This window comes from Rhinopithecus bieti, unplaced genomic scaffold (assembly GCF_001698545.2).
Source record: "Rhinopithecus bieti isolate Rb0 unplaced genomic scaffold, ASM169854v2 scaffold_51905, whole genome shotgun sequence".
Taxonomy (NCBI): domain Eukaryota; kingdom Metazoa; phylum Chordata; class Mammalia; order Primates; family Cercopithecidae; genus Rhinopithecus; species Rhinopithecus bieti.
The window spans coordinates 821,663-838,934 of NW_016821253.1; the positions used below are offsets into that span (position 1 = coordinate 821,663).

Sequence of the window (17,272 nt, forward strand, 5' to 3'; positions counted from 1 at the left end):
CCCCCCCCTCCGCCCTCCCCCCCCCCTGCACCCCCACCCACACCCTCCGCCCTCTCCCCTCCTCCCCGGACCCCCACCCACACCCTTCACCCTCTCCCCTCCCTGGCGCTGGACAGTTCCTGGGGCCATCGAGGTCCCCTGCTCATCTGCCCCCTCCACACCAGCCCTTGGCTCCGGGGCAGGAGCACGATTGTTCATTGATGTGTGTCAGGGACCGCTGACCACGTCTGACGCACAGTGCTCCCAGGCGTCCCCAGGCGTCCCCAAGCACCTGAGGAGTGCCCATCCCTTAGGGATTTGTTTCCTCACCTGTTACGGGAAGCCCAAAAACTTCAACAGTCCTGAGATTCCATTAAAACACTTCCCCAAAAGGGTCACATGGGGTTCTGAGAGTCCCATCATCCGTTTCTGGAGCCCCACCTTACTCCTCAGCCCCACCTTACTCCTCAGCCCCACCTTATTCCTCAGGGCAGAAATGAGAACATGGTTTTCACTTCCCTTTTTGTTACTCAGATCACATAATAATCACTTACATGGCAAAATTTCAGATGCAATTAGACAGTTTTCAACCCTTCCCCCATTAAATTTCAGATTGGTGAGGTTTTTATGCAAATTCTCCCTCAAAATTAGTTGTTTAAAGATTTATGTCCAAACATTTACAGGAATGTCTGCACATTCCTGCGCTCTCTTGAGACAGAAGTAATGACGAACCTGAATGATAGAAATTAACATGCACATGTAAAAGAAACCAGCATCTTTGTGCTGCTGCCTCCACACTCAGAACACTGGAGGAGCCTGAATCGTCACATGTAATTCAAGAAACCTCACTCCTTCCTGGGAAAAGCTTCTCCAAATGGCGCCAGCATCAGACCAATTGCTCAGGCGCATAAAACAAAACAAAAACAAAAAAACACACAAACAAACAAACAAATACGACCTTCCGTCTTTCCCTGCACACCCCACCTGCAGGTGCCATTGACTGCTTCATCCAAACAATCCCCCGATCCAGCCTCATGGCTCCACCAGCCCAGGGCACCCTCCTTACAGCTACCTGGACCACAGTGAGCCTCCCTGCGGGGCTCTGTTTCCTACACACACACGCGCACGAACCCAGCTGAGTGAATGTGAAGTGTGGTTCGAATTGTGCCACTCGAGTGCTCAAGTCCCTCCCAGAGTTTCCCGAGCCATCGGCCCCTTCACGCCCCACACACCTCCTACACATACACACACACACACACGCATGCACACACAAACACGCACACACACCAATCCCTCTCGCTCCTACACACACATGCACACACACACTCCAAACCCTCTCACCTCTACACACACGCACACATGCACACACCTCCCAAACCCCTCGCCCCTACACACACACACGCACACACACACACCAAACCCTTTCATTCCCACACACACACATGCACACATGCACGCATACGCACACATGCACACTCCTCCCAAATCCCCTCACCCCTACACACACGCGCACACACTCCTCCCAACACACACATGTGCGCCCACACACATGCACACACACACACACATGTGCGCCCACACACACGCACACACCAAACCCTCTCACCCCTACACACACGCACAAACAGACACGGGTACATACACACACCTTCCTTCAGAGAGGGAGGGTCACAGACCCAGGTGCTGGAGGACAGCCGGACAGCCTTCAAGGCAGGTGGTCAAGGGGTTAACAACTAAACATGGCCTCACTGCGGTCAGGCTTCGGAAAGTCATGGTTGATTCTGGTTGTGGTTTGAGGATGAAGCATCTGACCTCTTCCTCCTTGCCCTGAAGCTGACGCGTTTCCCAGCTGCCCTCACCTGCAGAGCCCCTGCCCCGGCGTTCTCATGCCCAAGCCAGCAACAACCAGGACACCCTAACTAAAGGTTTCATCTCACGGAACTCTCAACAGCCCATGGCGCACGGACTCCCCTCTGTGTGGTGGGGACAGCCCACAGTCTTCGAGTAAGAAGAAGAAGCAGAGAGCTTGGTATGTTCCCGTAGGTTCTGAGGAGTGGGTGGGTTCTTTGTAGGACTGAGTCACACGATGCATGTTTGTGCCTGACTCACACTCTGTGCTCAATAAATTTTACTATTTCCAGGTTCCTTTGGAGATTTCTCTGTGAACAGTCACAGCACAAACCGGTCTTGTACTTCACACTGTCAGTCTCTGCACACGGCCCGTCGACGCTCCCACGGTTAGTGGAGGAAGATGCCAGCGTGTCTGGGTGACCTCGGGACGGGACTTCTAAAGGAATTGCAGTTTTAAAGTAAAGTGGGGGAAGGATGCCCTGGACTTTCCCATTGCCGTGAATATTGACCATATTGACGACCTCTCCATCGCCACCCGCCCTCCTACGCAGCTGCCTTCCGTCCTCCGCCGTGGGCCGTTCAGTCAAAGACCAGAGGAACGCTTTGCGTAATCCCTGTTTTGGGTCACTGGCCACATTTCTTTCATTTCTCTGTAGCTTCTTATTCTTTATTCATTTTGTTTGGAATTCATTGTATTCTCTCTTCCTTTTATTTTGAGAGGTGGAATAGCTTTGCATTCTGTGAAAGGAGCCCCAAGGAACTTAGTAATCTTTTTATGTAGTAGAAAGGCAATGAATGAATAAGTAAATACCTAAAGGCTTGGAAAACACAGCTCCTCCTTTTCCCAGGAGAGAATCCGAGAACCGCCCGAAGTTTGCCTTGTCTGTTTGGGAGACGCTGCAAGGCCGGTTTCCCATCGGGCTGCGAACGGCAGAGCACACGGCCCTGTCCCAGGCAGGCTTGGCTCCAAGTGGAACCCAGGACACCTGCGTGTCCTCAGTGGGGCCTCCACACTCCACACGCAAGCACATTTCCCTTAATGATGCCAGCAGGTTGAACACCGGCACCCTCCCGCAGTCTCTCCCCCGTCCAAGTGTGCACTCCTGTTCACCAGGCAGGTCCTCTGAGCACGAACGTCCCTGGACAGGGGCCCTGGCCAGAGCTGTGGTGAGTGGGATTCAGACCCTGCTTAGTGAGTGGAATTTTGTCTCCATCTTTCTGCGATTATAGTCCACTCTGGAGTGGACTGTGGGCTGCTTCCCACGGGGACATGAGCTCCCAGCTGCACACTGAGAATCCGTGCCCTCTTCATGGGACCCCCACAGCCCGTCACGCACTGCAGGGTCTGTGGTGCAGGAAACCACCCGACATGCCCGGACACCTGCTGCTTGGGGGGATCTCAAGTGAATCCAGGACAGCCAGGATGTTCATGCACCTCAGGGGGCTGGGCCCACGTGGGCAGAGACAAGACACAGAAGTACATCTTAGACTATGTCTGCCACATCCGTGGTGCCATCAACCCAGGAACTCGGCAGGCCGCTTTCCTTCCCTGGCCTCAGATTCCTCCCCTATCAAATGGAATGTTAACCACATTAAGTGCACAACGGTAAAATTCTACACTTTAAATGTTGTCTACGTAGGTTAGGAGATAAGACAGGCACAAATTAATTGCACATAGTGTGACTTTCCTCATAATTCAGATCAGTCCAGGAACGGAAGCAGTTGTGTTCCAAGGAAAAGGGAAACCCTCCTGTTACCAGAGCAGACTGAGAGGAGGAGCCTGAGGCTTGGGTGGGCGGGAAATACAGAAAGAAGAAAGTGGCGGCCGCCCAGCAGCCCAAGGTGCCACACACACGTTATCCTGCCTCGTTCTGAACGGAATCCTTCAGGGAGTGCCTGCATCCCTACCTCACACGCCAGGCTGGAGCCTCAAAGAAGTCACGTCCCTTGCTGAAGGTCACCCCAGGAGACGGTGGAAGGGCGGAGGCTCCCATTCTGGATGAGGTGTAATCTGTTCCACCTGATTCACTCCTCTAGCTGCTCACAGCACCAAACCCGCACAAAATCAAAATACTAAGCCACATTCCAGAGGGCTCTGAAACCGAGGAAAAGGTGGGCAAACTAACTAGGGACCCTGGAACCCTGAAAATGACCCAGCAGTGAGCTCTTGGGGGTTTCCAGTCTCCTTTATACTCTAGCCTGGGTGGGACAAGAGTCCAGAAACACCCACGGGTACAGACACACAGGAGCCCCTCTCCAGCCATGGGATCTGAAGCAGTGAAGCCCAACAGAGTGGGCTGCAGTAACTGCACCTGCCCCCACCTCGAAGGGAGAAACCTGATCCCCCTGCCCCTCAGGCTATGAGAAGGCAACCTCCTGAGGAGGATCTGTGTGGAAGCTGCCTCCTCACACTGCTCAGCAGGCACAGGCAGGGGCCTCCCCCTTCCCACCCAGGACAGGGACACTGGGGGCAAAGTCACACCTTCTAGAGAAGACAGCGGCATGGACCAAAATAGCACTGCAGGGGGTCTATCGACGTTGGCATTGGACCACTGACAGCAAAACTGAGCCAGGATGTGCATTCGAACCTGAACCGACTGACACGTGCCAAACTAAAAACCCAGAGTCTTACATAGAAGATTTTAATAGGAGCCAGACAAGGATTTTAAAGCAGCCATGTTAAAAATGCTACAATAAGCAGCTGAGAACACTCTTGAAGCACATGGAAATATAAAACATCTCTGCAAAAAGAAAAAAAAGTATATGTAGTTGTGTAGCAAATGGTAATTTTAAAATGGAAAAGTACAATCATCAAACATCACACACACCCTCACACAAAACCAACAAGAACACTTCAATGCACGGGCCCAGTAGGAGAATGAACACCAGCAAAAACAAAATCAGCCAACTTCAGGAACATCAATCATCTGAATAATAACATCAATAACCTGAAACAAACAGCAGCAGCAGAAATAAAATAGACTGGGAACCAAATGAATGTGCCTCAGAGTCCTACAGGGCTCAACAAAGGCTCTGCATATCATCCCATCCGCAACTACAAAAGGGAAAAAACAACACAGGATGCAAAAAGCTGGAAATTTTAAAAAATGAGTAAATGCTTCCCAGGCTTGGTGGAAGACATAAATCTACAGATTTAAGAAAGCGAGCATCCTCTCCCAATTAGGATAAAACCAAAGAAATTCATGTTCAAATGCACAATAGCCAAATGTTTGAAAGCCAGAAATGAGGAAACAAATCTTACCCCCAGCTGGCGAGGGAGAGCAGGTCAGCCTGCGAGAAGCCCCACATCTGGTGTCAGGACTTAAGTGTGGAATGTGTTATGTGTGTAGCAGAAGAAAAACAGTTTGGCTTTTTTTCCTGTTTTTCAAGTTCTAGGAACATTAGAGATCTTCCTGGAGAAAGAAAGTGAAGTGATCTTAGTGTCTCACTGCACCTGACCTCTGTGTCGAGCTAGGGGTGTCTGGGCCCTCACGATGCCTTCCTCTGTGAGCACCGGACCCTCCTTCGGGAGGCAGGAAGCAGATGCAGGGTGGCGCAGCCCGAGGGCACAGAGCCTGGGAATGCCAAGCCCATGGTCAGCCCTGCCCGGTGCCATCAGACGCATCTGGAGGGTTTTCCATGAGCAGAAACAGGCAAGCTTAGCACAGGGCAGGGTCCCCAATGCTGGAACCACCAGAGCCCAGGGAAATGAGGGTGGGAAAGACTGGGGGGCTCAGGATGGACTGAGGGGCTCAGGGAAAGACTGAGGAGGACTGGGGGCTGGGAGGGGAACTGGGGGGCTCGAGGGAGTGGACTGGGGATGTGGGAGTTCCTGGCCAAAGCTGAGGGGGACCTGTGTGGAGGCCAGAAGGATGTGGGGAAGTAGGGAGGCCTAGGGGTAAATGGGCGAGCTGAAGAGGAAGAGGCCCCACAAGGCTGCAGCCGTGGAGGCACCGACACCACTGCTGAGGCAGAGACGGGCTATGGCTGATCCCGAAGGAGCCCCAGACTCAGGCCAGCTCTCTGACCTGCTGGGGTCCAGCCGCCCAGGGTCGCCCTCCAGAACGCAGAGCGTGAGCAGGATCAGGGGCTCTGCAGAGCCCGTGGAGGCCCTAGGACCCCATCCTCCTGGTTACAGTCCCTGATGGCTTTGTCCTGGCCGACGTCTGACCGGAGACCAGAAATGAATGGCGGTGCCACATCTCATCCCACAGGGAAGTAAACTCAAACCTTCCCGGGCCCTTGTTCAGTGCTCTCAACGCAGCACATGCTGCTGGTAGCACGAATCTCCACACCGAGGTGGGTCCTCTCACGACAGATTCCTCCAAGCACAAGAGCTGGCCTGAGACTGATGTGGACAGAGGCCAGCACTCATGAATTCACAAAGATGCAGCCTTGGTGACCCCTGCCCGCAGGGACTGTTCCTCCAATCTGATGACTTCCATGAGCACACGAATGCACATGAGTGACAGGAACCCGTACATTCCTGAATTCCCTAAACTGATGCTCCCTGAGCTGGAACAGAGCGCACAACGAGATGACAAGGAGGCCAAGTGCGTCAGAGCTTCCCGTCCATCCATGTCTAGCCCAGTGAATGGCCTTGGTTTTGCTAAGGCCCTATTTTATGCTGGCTTCATGTTTCTTTGAAGTGACAGAGAACCTACTTTTGATGGAAACACAGTGACAGAACACTCAGCCTTCCCCTTTCATGTCTGCATGGAGACCCCGTCATCAGGAGCCAAGGGTCCCCCGATGGCAACAGGCCCTTCCAGAGGCAGCAGTTTTCTGGGTCTCATTTGACAAGCCACAGAGGGAGGATGCAGGGTCCGTCATGAGGAATCCGCTCCACCGCGGGGTGGGAGGGGATGCCTTCCCCGTGCCAGCACACACACCACACCCTCGCCACCACTCCACACAGAAGAAGCTCTTGTCCCATCAAAGTCCAGATTCTCCTGAGATCAACTTTCCCTTGGCCAGGGTGGGGCCACACACACAGCTCAGCTACTGAGGAATTACCTTTGTAACACCTGTTGGTCTTAAATAATTTCAATGCCAACCCATGCAGTAAATTAGCACTGTCAGTAGCAGAGAACCTGTTGAGGGCATAACTGTCCTTGGTGAAGCCAACAATTAAACAGATGAAAATGACTTTCCTCTTGGCCTCTGCGGAGTGATTAAATGCACAGTGGGGGCCCTGAACCCCGGATACTCATCGATATGTTTCTGCTGCAAAAGCCACATTGCCTTTTCCTGAAAATAAATGACTCTATTGCAAAAGAATTCTCGTAATATTTTCAACCCTTCAAAAACCAGCATGAAATGTATATTTAATAAAGAAGATCAACTTCTAGTAAAATAAATATTAAATCCTGAAAGTGGTTTATAGTGTGAAGTCTGTTTCAGCATGTTATAAAAATAGTCAGAAGTTACTCTCATTCAGTTTTCTGAGTGACAGTGGTCGATGCAGAGGAGGGGGCCGGAGTGGAGAGTCAGGGTCTGCCTCTCTCACGAGCACCCTGCAGACCCTTCACACCCACTCCCCTCAACATGGCACAGAGCCTGCCTCCTCCTTGTCTTGACCCAGCCAGATTCAGCACCAAAGAGACAGAAAGCGTTGGAGGAGAAGCTGTCACCTGCACCTGCGTGGCTGGGTGGGCTACAGACATTGGATCCTGCCGCATCCCTAAGATGAGATGAATACGGGCAAGTCCGTCTTCATCCTGCAGGGCTGCCCTGATGGAGGACACAGACGGGGCAGCTCAAACAACAAGAATTTATTTCTCGGAATTCCAGGTGGGAGGCCGGAGATCAAGTGTCCTGCTGTCCTCCCTTTCACAGAAGGAAACACAACTCAGAAACAAGCAGGACCACCCACCCAGTGAGCAGCAGGTGTGGACTCCGAAGCCAGATCCCTTGATGGCTCTCCACCTTGCACTCGGCAATGCTGAGTGAGGTCGACCCAACATGTGCTCAGGGGTGTGGCTGTATTTCAGGATTCAGTGTTTACTACCACAGGACAGTGCATCGTGTTAAAGCTGCTTCCACTGTGTTCTAGCACACACTAAAACAATGTACCATGTCCATTTACATAAGTACATGGTGAGGCCAAGGCTACGTTGGATCGGAAGAGACCCCAACTGCCCTCTCTGTGATCCAACAGAAACTCAGTCATGATGTTGAGAATAATTCTGTGTGTATAAATTCCACAAGATAAGGCTTTGTTGTTGCTTTTCCTGTTCTTGTTTTGTTCCATCTGCTTATCTCAAGGGAGCAGTGAGGACTAGACGGGCTTACAATATGCCTTGGCCCAGGCCTGTATCTGAAATCATGACGAGGGCTCATGGTGGAACAAGTGTGAAACACAGATGTTAACAACCAAAGTGGCTTGTGCAGCAGTTAAGAGGCCTGATATGTGCAGCTGTAACCTGGCCCCATGTTCACCAACCCCAGGAGCCGCCACTGCCCAGCCCTGACCTAGGGAATTCCTCACTCGGAAAGAAGCACTGAGGCTACTGGAATCTGAGCCATGAGACGCCGGGAGGCCATGACCCAGAGCCCCTGTGAATCCATGGCCTCCAGAGTTACCGGTATCACTGCTCAGTGAGGGCTGGGGGAGTACAGCCAAAGACACCTCATCCAAGTCAGCACCCTTCCCACTGGATGTGAGAGCCGGCCAGCCTCGGCTGTGTGCCTGCCTGGCAGGGCGGTGAGTCACCTGTGATTGGAAACAGCCTGAACTGGAAAAGAAAAGAGGAAAAATGAACCTCAGATTTTATAAACACGGAGCCCATGGTCTTACGTTTTGCTGCTCTTCTGTTTTTCTAGCTGGGAAGGACCTCGGTGTCCAAGTCTCTGCATGGAGTGGATGTGGAGGTTCAGGGTTAAAGCACTTCCAGGAGGTCCCACAGCTACTTAAACATGAGGAGCGTCCACTCAGGGCTGCAGCCTGAGGCAGGCACGAGTCTAGGCCCTTTTCATACATGAACTCCTTTAAACCTCACAGCAACCCCAGAGTCAGGTGCAGGTTGTTAATGTCCACAACCCCCGGAGCCCCAGGGATGACCAGGAAGGGCCCCAGTCACAGCCGGCAGATGAGGGCCTGAGCCTCCAGGGGCGCTCAGATCCACAAAGGTCTGCGACACTGCAGTTCCCACTGGGTGATGAAGGTGAAAGTGAGCATCTGTGATCGAACGCTGACAGGAGAACCATTTCATCCCATCATTTTAAGGTAATTATTTGGGGTTTGGCTGACCAGTGCAGCAAAACAAGAGAAGTGCTGGGACGTAGCACCGTGTTCTTCCATGCCGGCGCTCCCGGCGACCTGGACTTAAAAGACACACTCATGAATTGTTCAGGCCAGGGCTGGCGTGAGGGTCCACTCTGCATCTGAACAACGCCTCACCTTACTCTCGAGAACAGAGCCATCTCCAGCAGAGACTCTGAGGCACCTCAGACGCGAGGTCTTTTCCAGGAGACTTCAAGTCTGAGATGCATCGAGTGCCTCTAAATGAAAATGCGCCCTTTACATGCTAATTATGCCAGTTCAAAGAACAGCCCAGCAGTTTAGAGGGTAAGAAATATTTGAGAAGATGTATATGAAAAGCTTCATAGCTTGACATACAACCCCAGCTTGCAGGAAACTCAGAAACACTGCCTCTGAATACTTCCCACACCCTGCTTGCTGGAAGGAGCTCTGAAATGGAAGGAAGTGAAATTGGTCTGTTTCCTCAGTAATCACACCTGACAGGCTCATTTCTCAGTGGCAAACGAAAGTGGTAAACATTTGGGTGATATGAACAATTCTGAAATATCTATTCCCAATGTCAGATTCCTTTCTTGAAGTTTAATTCATGAAAAGATTCTGGCCTTCTCATTTATAGGCTACAAGTAGAGACAATGTCTTTACAGAAAATCGGCTCACAGCATCTTTATTAATTATAGATCTTAATGTTATTTTAATTTTGTGTTTCAACTTATTACAAAAATATCTCTATTTTAAGAGAATGTTTCTCTCTACAGATAAACTGGGCTGTTCTGCGTGAGGGAAAGAAGTACAGGCTAGGTGAAACAAAAGTGCATGAGCCATCCGGCGTTCCCAGTGTCTGCCGGGAGACCCGAAGTTAAGGTTTGCCTTTAATTTTATCAGCTCTCTTCACTCACTATTTTGTAGTAAAACTCTTTTTCTATTTTCATCATATGCTTCTCAGATTCTCACTAGTTTGATAGCACACACATATACATCTTTTACTGAAATAATACTTTCTAACGTAATGAGCACTTACATTAATAGCCTAAGCACCACCCAACACCCATCCATTCCTCTCAGAAGCTCCCCAGTCCCTGAGCCGAGAGGCTCAGCCTCCCTCAGCTCCAAGTAATTCCTCCTCAAGGCACCAGAATGGAGAGCATCGCAGACGCATCTGCCCCAGGACTGGAGCTCACACTGCAGCCCTCTGCGGGGAGCTCCACCCTCAGAGCTGACCCTGTCCTGATTCTCTGGCCATTGTTCTTTCCACTGCAATCGAACGTGAATGAGCCGTTGTGTCTTCCCGTTGTTCTCTAGAATTATTTGTGCTTATTTAAAGTCCTTAAGAGAACATCAAGAAGTGAAAAAATTACTCTTCTCAGTAGTACCACCATTCTAAGCTTGCACATAAACATTGTCTCCTCCTGGGAGATATGCCTGGATTTACCCCGAAAAAGCCTGGTCCAGTGTGTGTGGCCAGGTCTCAGGAGCCCATCTCAAGAATCATCATCACTCATCCAAAGCAGCCCCTCCACAAACGGCTGTTGACAGCCCTGCCTCGGATTTTTCTGGAACTGACCACGCATGGAAAGCAGGGCTGGCCCAGGGCACAAGCACTGGGAGCCTGGGTTCAATGCCCGTTCCATAACTCACGGCTGTGTGACCTTGGTGCTCTGACTCAGAATTTCCAAGCTTTGATTTTTTTAATTGAAAACGGATGGAAAATCCACATAAAAGGTTTAGCACGTGGTAAACAACACAAAACAATTATTCATGAGATTGCTCAAACATAACAACACTGAGTTCCTGAAAACAGCAGTTTGTATTAGAAAACATACCAAATAGTATTGTTAAAGGTTTCTATTATTTCTACTTGTAAAGAAAGACACTGATTTCATTGTTACTTAGTACTTTATTTTTATGTAAAAGAATTCTAGCATTGTATAGGCATGTAGATTAATGAGCCAATTTTGTAAACTTTTGTGAATGAATAGTTAGTATAAAACAATATACTCATTTCTATTACTCTTTGAATAGTGAAATTTCACTTCAGTATTAAATCTAAGAAACATTTTTTAAAAACACGTCAATAATAAAATATTTATGGTCATTTTTATTTTTTTGCCGTATTTGTTTACCCTTTTTTTAAATTTTACATTTGCTAACTGTGTCTCGCAATAAATCCATCTTAAAATGTATGAGGTAGACCGACAGGCTTTCCTCTCAAAATGCCTGTGTACAAATCTCATCTCTTATAGTTAGCTGAGTTAACTTTGGCAAATTACCTAGCCTCTCGACATTAGCTTTCTCATCCCAAAACACAGATACTAAATCTATCTATCTCACAGAGTTGACATCAGAATTAAACTAATCAATTTATAAACACTTAGAACCCTGTCTCACACAAAGTAATCACTCCAAATATAGCTATAACAACAAAAACCAAAAGCAAACCACTTAATATTCAAACAACATATTGCTAGTAATGGTGATATTGAATGCTGTGCATAGCTTAAACAGGAATGAACCACTGACACACGACTGAGGATAAAACATGTTTTCTTGCTGCTGTGAGTAAATTCAGATACCATTGGTCTAACTTACAGCCACACGAAGGAAAATATATTACCTGGATTTAAATTTAGAAAAATTCACATGGCTTGATGTCAAAGAGCCACATCCCATTATTTTGCTAATTCTGAGACTTTTTACTGTAGTGATAGAAATGAATGTTAGCCAACAATGCTTTCTGTGCTCCTGCTAATATTAAATAAAGGTGATGTTTCAAAGAAGAGATAAAATAATGACAACAGAGAAAGCTGACTTGAAAAGCTACAGATGAAATGGCACAAATGAAATGGGTAAAAGCAAACAGATCAGAAGGAAAATGACAGAAAATAATATCAGTGTTGAAGATGGCAAATATTGTTAGATTAAAATAGTTCAAATGGGGATACAGAACACAGTTTCTCCAACAATATTCTCACAACATAGTACACTTCCGTGGCCTCAGATGCGTGAGGGTTTGTTCCTACCAACCACCAATTTGGGAGCAGACTGTCCAACAGGCACCAGCCAGGTGTCCCCAGTTCAGTTCGTTTCTAATGCCACTCACCTGGAGACAGCATCGGAGCCCACAGACTGAGACTCAGTTTCCATGATGGCCCCCACTTCAGACACCAGTCACCAGCCCCAGGTTTTGACCTGTGTCTCGGACTAACCAGTCATACATCGGGGTTCCCATGGCCCCCTCCTTGGGGTCAACTAATTTGCTCGATCAGCTCAAATAACCTGTGTATTTATAATCTGACAAAGGGTATAGATAGACAGCTGGGTGGAGGGGACGCACAGGGCGAGGTGCCAGGAGGAGTCCAGCATGTCCATGCCCTTGAGGGTGATGGGCCATGTCCCTGGCCACAGGCTGCAGACTCCACCTGGTGTGGCCAGCAAACAGCAGGACACAACCTCCTCCAAGGTCAGGCCCCGCAAATGCACCTTCTCCACCCCTTGGCTCCTCCCACCCCAGGCTGCTGCAGGACTTGTCCTTCTCTGGTGCTCTAGGTTCGCGCTCTTCCTCAAGACATTTATTAATGACAAAGGGAGAAATGGTTCCCCTATGCTGGAGAAACCAGTCGGACACGCCCCTTAACCAAATCAGTTTAGACTGACATTCCAGGCAGAAGAGGCACCACCCCAGTGCACTCCTGACAGGGCACACTGAGAAGACACGTTTTCTCTATGCTATCCCTTAAAGGATAATAATTGTAGCCTCAAACTAATCATGAAGAAACATCAGACAAACCCTGATGCAGGGTCGCCCAGCAAGCTTATTGACCAGTTGTCTTTCAATGTATCAAGGTCACAAACCCACGTGTAGAATTTGTGTTTATGACTGGAGAACCCACTTCAGTCAGAGGGAAGTGGGGGAATGAGACGGCTAAATGCAGGGTGATACCACAGATCAGATGCTGAGGGGTAAACGATGTCCGTGAGAAAACCAGTGAAACCCAGATTAAGTCTGTAACTAACAGTGTTGCACCACGGCTAACATCACGGCTTTATAAAATGTCCCGGACAGGTGCAGTGGCTCACGCTTGTAACCCCAGCACTTTGGGAGGCTGAGGCAGGGAGATTACAAGGTCAGGAGTTCGAGACCAGCCTGGCCTGCATGGTGAAACCCCGTCCCTACTAAAAATACAAAAATTAGTCATGCATGGTGGTGCATGCCTGTAGTCCCAGCTACTTGGGAGGCTAAGGCAGGAGAATCACTTGAACCCAGGAGGCAGAGGTTGCAGTGAGCTGAGATCATGCCACTGGGCGACAGTGAGATTCCGTCTCCAAAAAAAAAAAAAAAGTTCCAAGTTCATGCAAGAGGTTAGAATTAGAGGAAGCTCATGAAGAGTGTTATAAAAACAATCTGCATTATTTATTATTTTGCAGTTTTCTGAGAAGCGTAATTTCAAAACGAAAAGTTAAAACACTATTAGGCATTTCAAATCTTGGCAGGATCAGAAATCAGATCCCTCAACACTCAGATCAATAAAAACCAAAGCATGAGAATAAATTTTATTACCAATTGAAATGGCTAGATGAAGAGCAATGAAGTCAACAAATAGGAAGAACAAGAAACAAAAAATATACATAAATATTTTCAACCAAAAGATAGAGAATAATAAAATGGTAGATATAATCAATAATGTAAATCCTGGTTCTTTGAAAAACTTACCAAATAGACAAATAACTAGATAATTTAACCAAGCAAAAAAGATAAATATGACAAATACACAAGACAAGATCTCTCTTATATATGGAATCTTAATGTTTTTAACTTGGATGCACAGAAGCAGAGAGTAGAGTGGTGGTTTCCAGAGGCAGGGAAGAGGGTTGGGAGAAGTTGATGAAACGCAGGAAGTTGCAGTCGTGCAGGATGAATAAAGCTAAAGATGGAACAGGCAGCATGAGGGCTATAGTTAGTGATACTGTATACTGGACATTTGCTAAGAGAGTAGATTTTAGATGCACTTAACAGAAGAAAAGGATAACTATTTGAAATGACAGACATGCTAACTTGCTTGGCTATAGTAATCCCATCACATCACTATGTTCATGTGCACCAAAGCACCATGTTGTACACCTTAAACACATACAATAAAGAAATTGAAAGAGCAAATAACAATGAAACAGGAAACTTTTAAAAGGCAGAAGTTACTATAATTTATCAATCCTACAAAAATAAATTTGAAAACATAGGGGAAATGGAGGAAACACAGTTTATAAAAGTTGGCTTCGGATTTAATATAAAGTTTAGATCAATTAATCTTAATAGAAGAAATAAAGAATTACCTCACCAAAAAAATCACCTCCTCATAAGAATATAAGAAACAATTTTAACACATATTAAACATAGGATATTCTAAATATTACAAAAAATTATCTGATATAATAGAAAGTGAAAGAAAACTACCAAATTCTAGTTATAAAACAAGAATATCATTTGTACCTAAACCTAATATAGTACCAAGAAAAAAACATAAACTACTATCAGTGATAAATGTTGATGCAAAAATATTAACTATTAGCAAAGAGTGGTTACCTGGGGTCTATTTCATGAACTCAGGGTCAGTCCAATATGAAGGAAGTCAGCAACATCACGTAACAATCCCTTTAAAGAGAAAAATGAATAGCATTAGATTTGATGCAGGGCAGGTGATATGGTTTGGATCTGTGTCCCCACCCAAATCTCACGTTGAATTGTAATCCTCAGTGTTGAAGGTGGAGCTTGGTGGGAGGTGATTGGATCGCGGGGTGGATCCTTCATGAATGGCTTGGCACCATTCCTTTGGTGACGATGCTTTCATGATGAAAGTGAGGGAGTTCTTACGAGGTTTAGTTGTTTGAAAGTGTGGGGCATTTCCTCCCTCTCTCTCTGAGTCCTGCTCCTGCCATGGAAGACACCTACTTTCACTTTGCCTTCTGCCATAAGTAAAAGCTCCCTGAGGCCTCCTCAGAACCAAAGGCTGACATGCTTCTTGCACAGCCTGTGGAACAGTAAGGCAATTAAACTTTTCTTTATAAATTACCCAATCTCGGGTATTTCTTTATTGCAGTGTGAGAACAGACTAATATGGAAAATTGGCACTGAGGAGTCAGGCTTTGTATAAAGAGACCTGAAAATGGAGAAGTGGCTTTGGAATTGGGTAACAGGCAGAGGTTGGAAGAGTATGGAGGACTCAGAAGAAGATATGGAGAAGAGGGAAAGTTTGGCACTTCCTAGAGACTTGTTAAATTGTTGTGGCCAAAATTCTGATAATAATATAGACAATAAAATCCAGGCAGAGGAGATGTCAGATGGAAATGAGGAATTTACTGGGAACTGAAAGCAAGGTCACTTTTGTTATGCTTTGGCAAAGGACTTGGAGGCATTGTGCCCCTGATCTAGAGAATCTGTGAAACTTTGAACTCGAGAGTGATGATTTAGGGTATCAGGCAAAATAAATTTCTAAATAGCAAAGCATTCACAATGTGACCTGGCTGCTTCTAACAGTTTAGCTTATATGTGTGAGCAAAGAAATGATCTGAAACTGGAACTTGTATTTAAAAGGGAAGCAGAGCCTACAAGTTTGGAAAATTTGCAGCCTGCCAATGCGGTAGAAAAGAAAAGCCCCATTTTCAGGGGAGGAATTCAAGCAAGTTGCAGAAATTTGAATCACCAAAAGGAAGGAAAATGCTGATAGCCAAGAAAATGGGGAAAGGGACTTGGAGACATTTCAGCGACCTCTGTGGCAGCCCATCCTATTACAGCCCAGAGGCCTAGGAGGGAAGAATGGTTTCATGGGCCCTCCCCAACCCTGCACAGTCTGGGGACACTGCTGCCTGCATCCCAGCCACTCCAGCTCCAGCTATGGCTCAAGCAGGCCAATGTACAGCTTGGGCCACTGCTTCAGAGGGTGATGCCTTCCATACGGTGTTAAGCCTGCAGGTACACAGAGTTAAAAAATTGACACTTGGAAGCCTCCACCTAGACTTCAGAGGCTATATGGAAAAGCCTGGACATCCAAGCAGAAATCTGCTACAGGGGCAGAGCCTTCATGGAGAACCCCTATGAGGGCTGTGTGGAGGGGAAATGTGGAGTTGAAGCCTCCACATAGAGTCCCCAATGGGGCACTGCCCAGTGGAGCTCCGGTAAGAAGGCAACCATCCTCCAGAGCCACTGGCAGCTTGCACCCTGCACCTGGAAAAGCCACAAGTATTCAACTCAGCCAGTGAGAGTAGCTATGGGGCTGACCCCTGCAAAATCACAGGGCTGGAGCTGCCCAAGGCTTTGGGAGCCCACCCCTTGCACAAGAATGCTCTGGATGTGAAACATGGAGTCAAAGGAGATTATTTTAGAGCTTTAAAATTTAATGACTGCCCTGCTTGATTTTGGACTGGTGTGGCACCTGTAGCACCTTTCTGTCAATTTCTCCCTTTGGGGATGGGCGTATTCACCCAATGCCTACACCTCCATTGTATTTTGGAAGTAACTAACTTGTTTTTTATATAGGATCATAAATAAAAGGAACTTGCCTTGTCTCAGGTGTGACTTTCAAGTTTGAATTTTGAGTTAATGCTGCAATGAGTTAAGAGGACTGTTGTGAGGGCACCATTGGATTTTCCAATGTGAGAGGGACATGACATTGGGGAGGGGCCTGAGGTGGAACATATGGTTTGGATCTGTGTCCCCACCCAAATCTCACATAAATTGTAATCCTCAGTGTTGGAGGTGGAGTCTGGTGGGAGGTGACTGGATCACGAGGGTAAATCCTTCATGAATGGTTTAGCACCATCCTCTTGGTGATGCTCTCGTGATGGTAAGTTATTGTGAGGTCTGGTTGTTTAAAAGTGTGTGGCATCTCCCCCCACCTTGGTCCTGCTCCTGCCATGTAAGACATCTCTTCCTATGTCACTTTCTGCCATGAGTCAAAGTTCCCTGAGGCCTCCCCAGAAGCAGATGCTGCCATGCTTCCTGTACAGCCTGCAAAGCTATGAGCCAGTTAGACCTCTTCTCTTTATAAATTACCCAGTCTCCGGTATATCTTTATAGCAATACGAAAATGGACTAATACATCAGGTGAGTCCCAGAATTGGGACTTATCCCAGGAGAGTTCTTGCTTCACCCAGGAAAGAATTCAAGGGTGAGCTGGTGGTGACAGAAAG

The 17,272-nt window shown here is 47.6% G+C and overlaps 1 long non-coding RNA gene across 3 annotated transcripts in view; it reads right to left on the reverse strand.

The window, feature by feature from the left end:
- Positions 1-17,272, reverse strand: part of LOC108520787 (uncharacterized) — a 73,940-nt gene that overhangs the window by 27,540 nt on the left and 29,128 nt on the right. For 2 of the 3 annotated variants that reach the window (XR_001883006.1, XR_001883004.1), the window contains 2 exons: positions 14,670-14,738; positions 13,767-14,013 (listed from right to left, as the gene is read on the reverse strand). This is a non-coding gene — a long non-coding RNA (uncharacterized LOC108520787). Of the gene's footprint in view, positions 1-13,766; positions 14,014-14,669; positions 14,739-17,272 lie in introns of those variants that run through there. The other variant, XR_001883005.1, reaches the window with a different exon arrangement.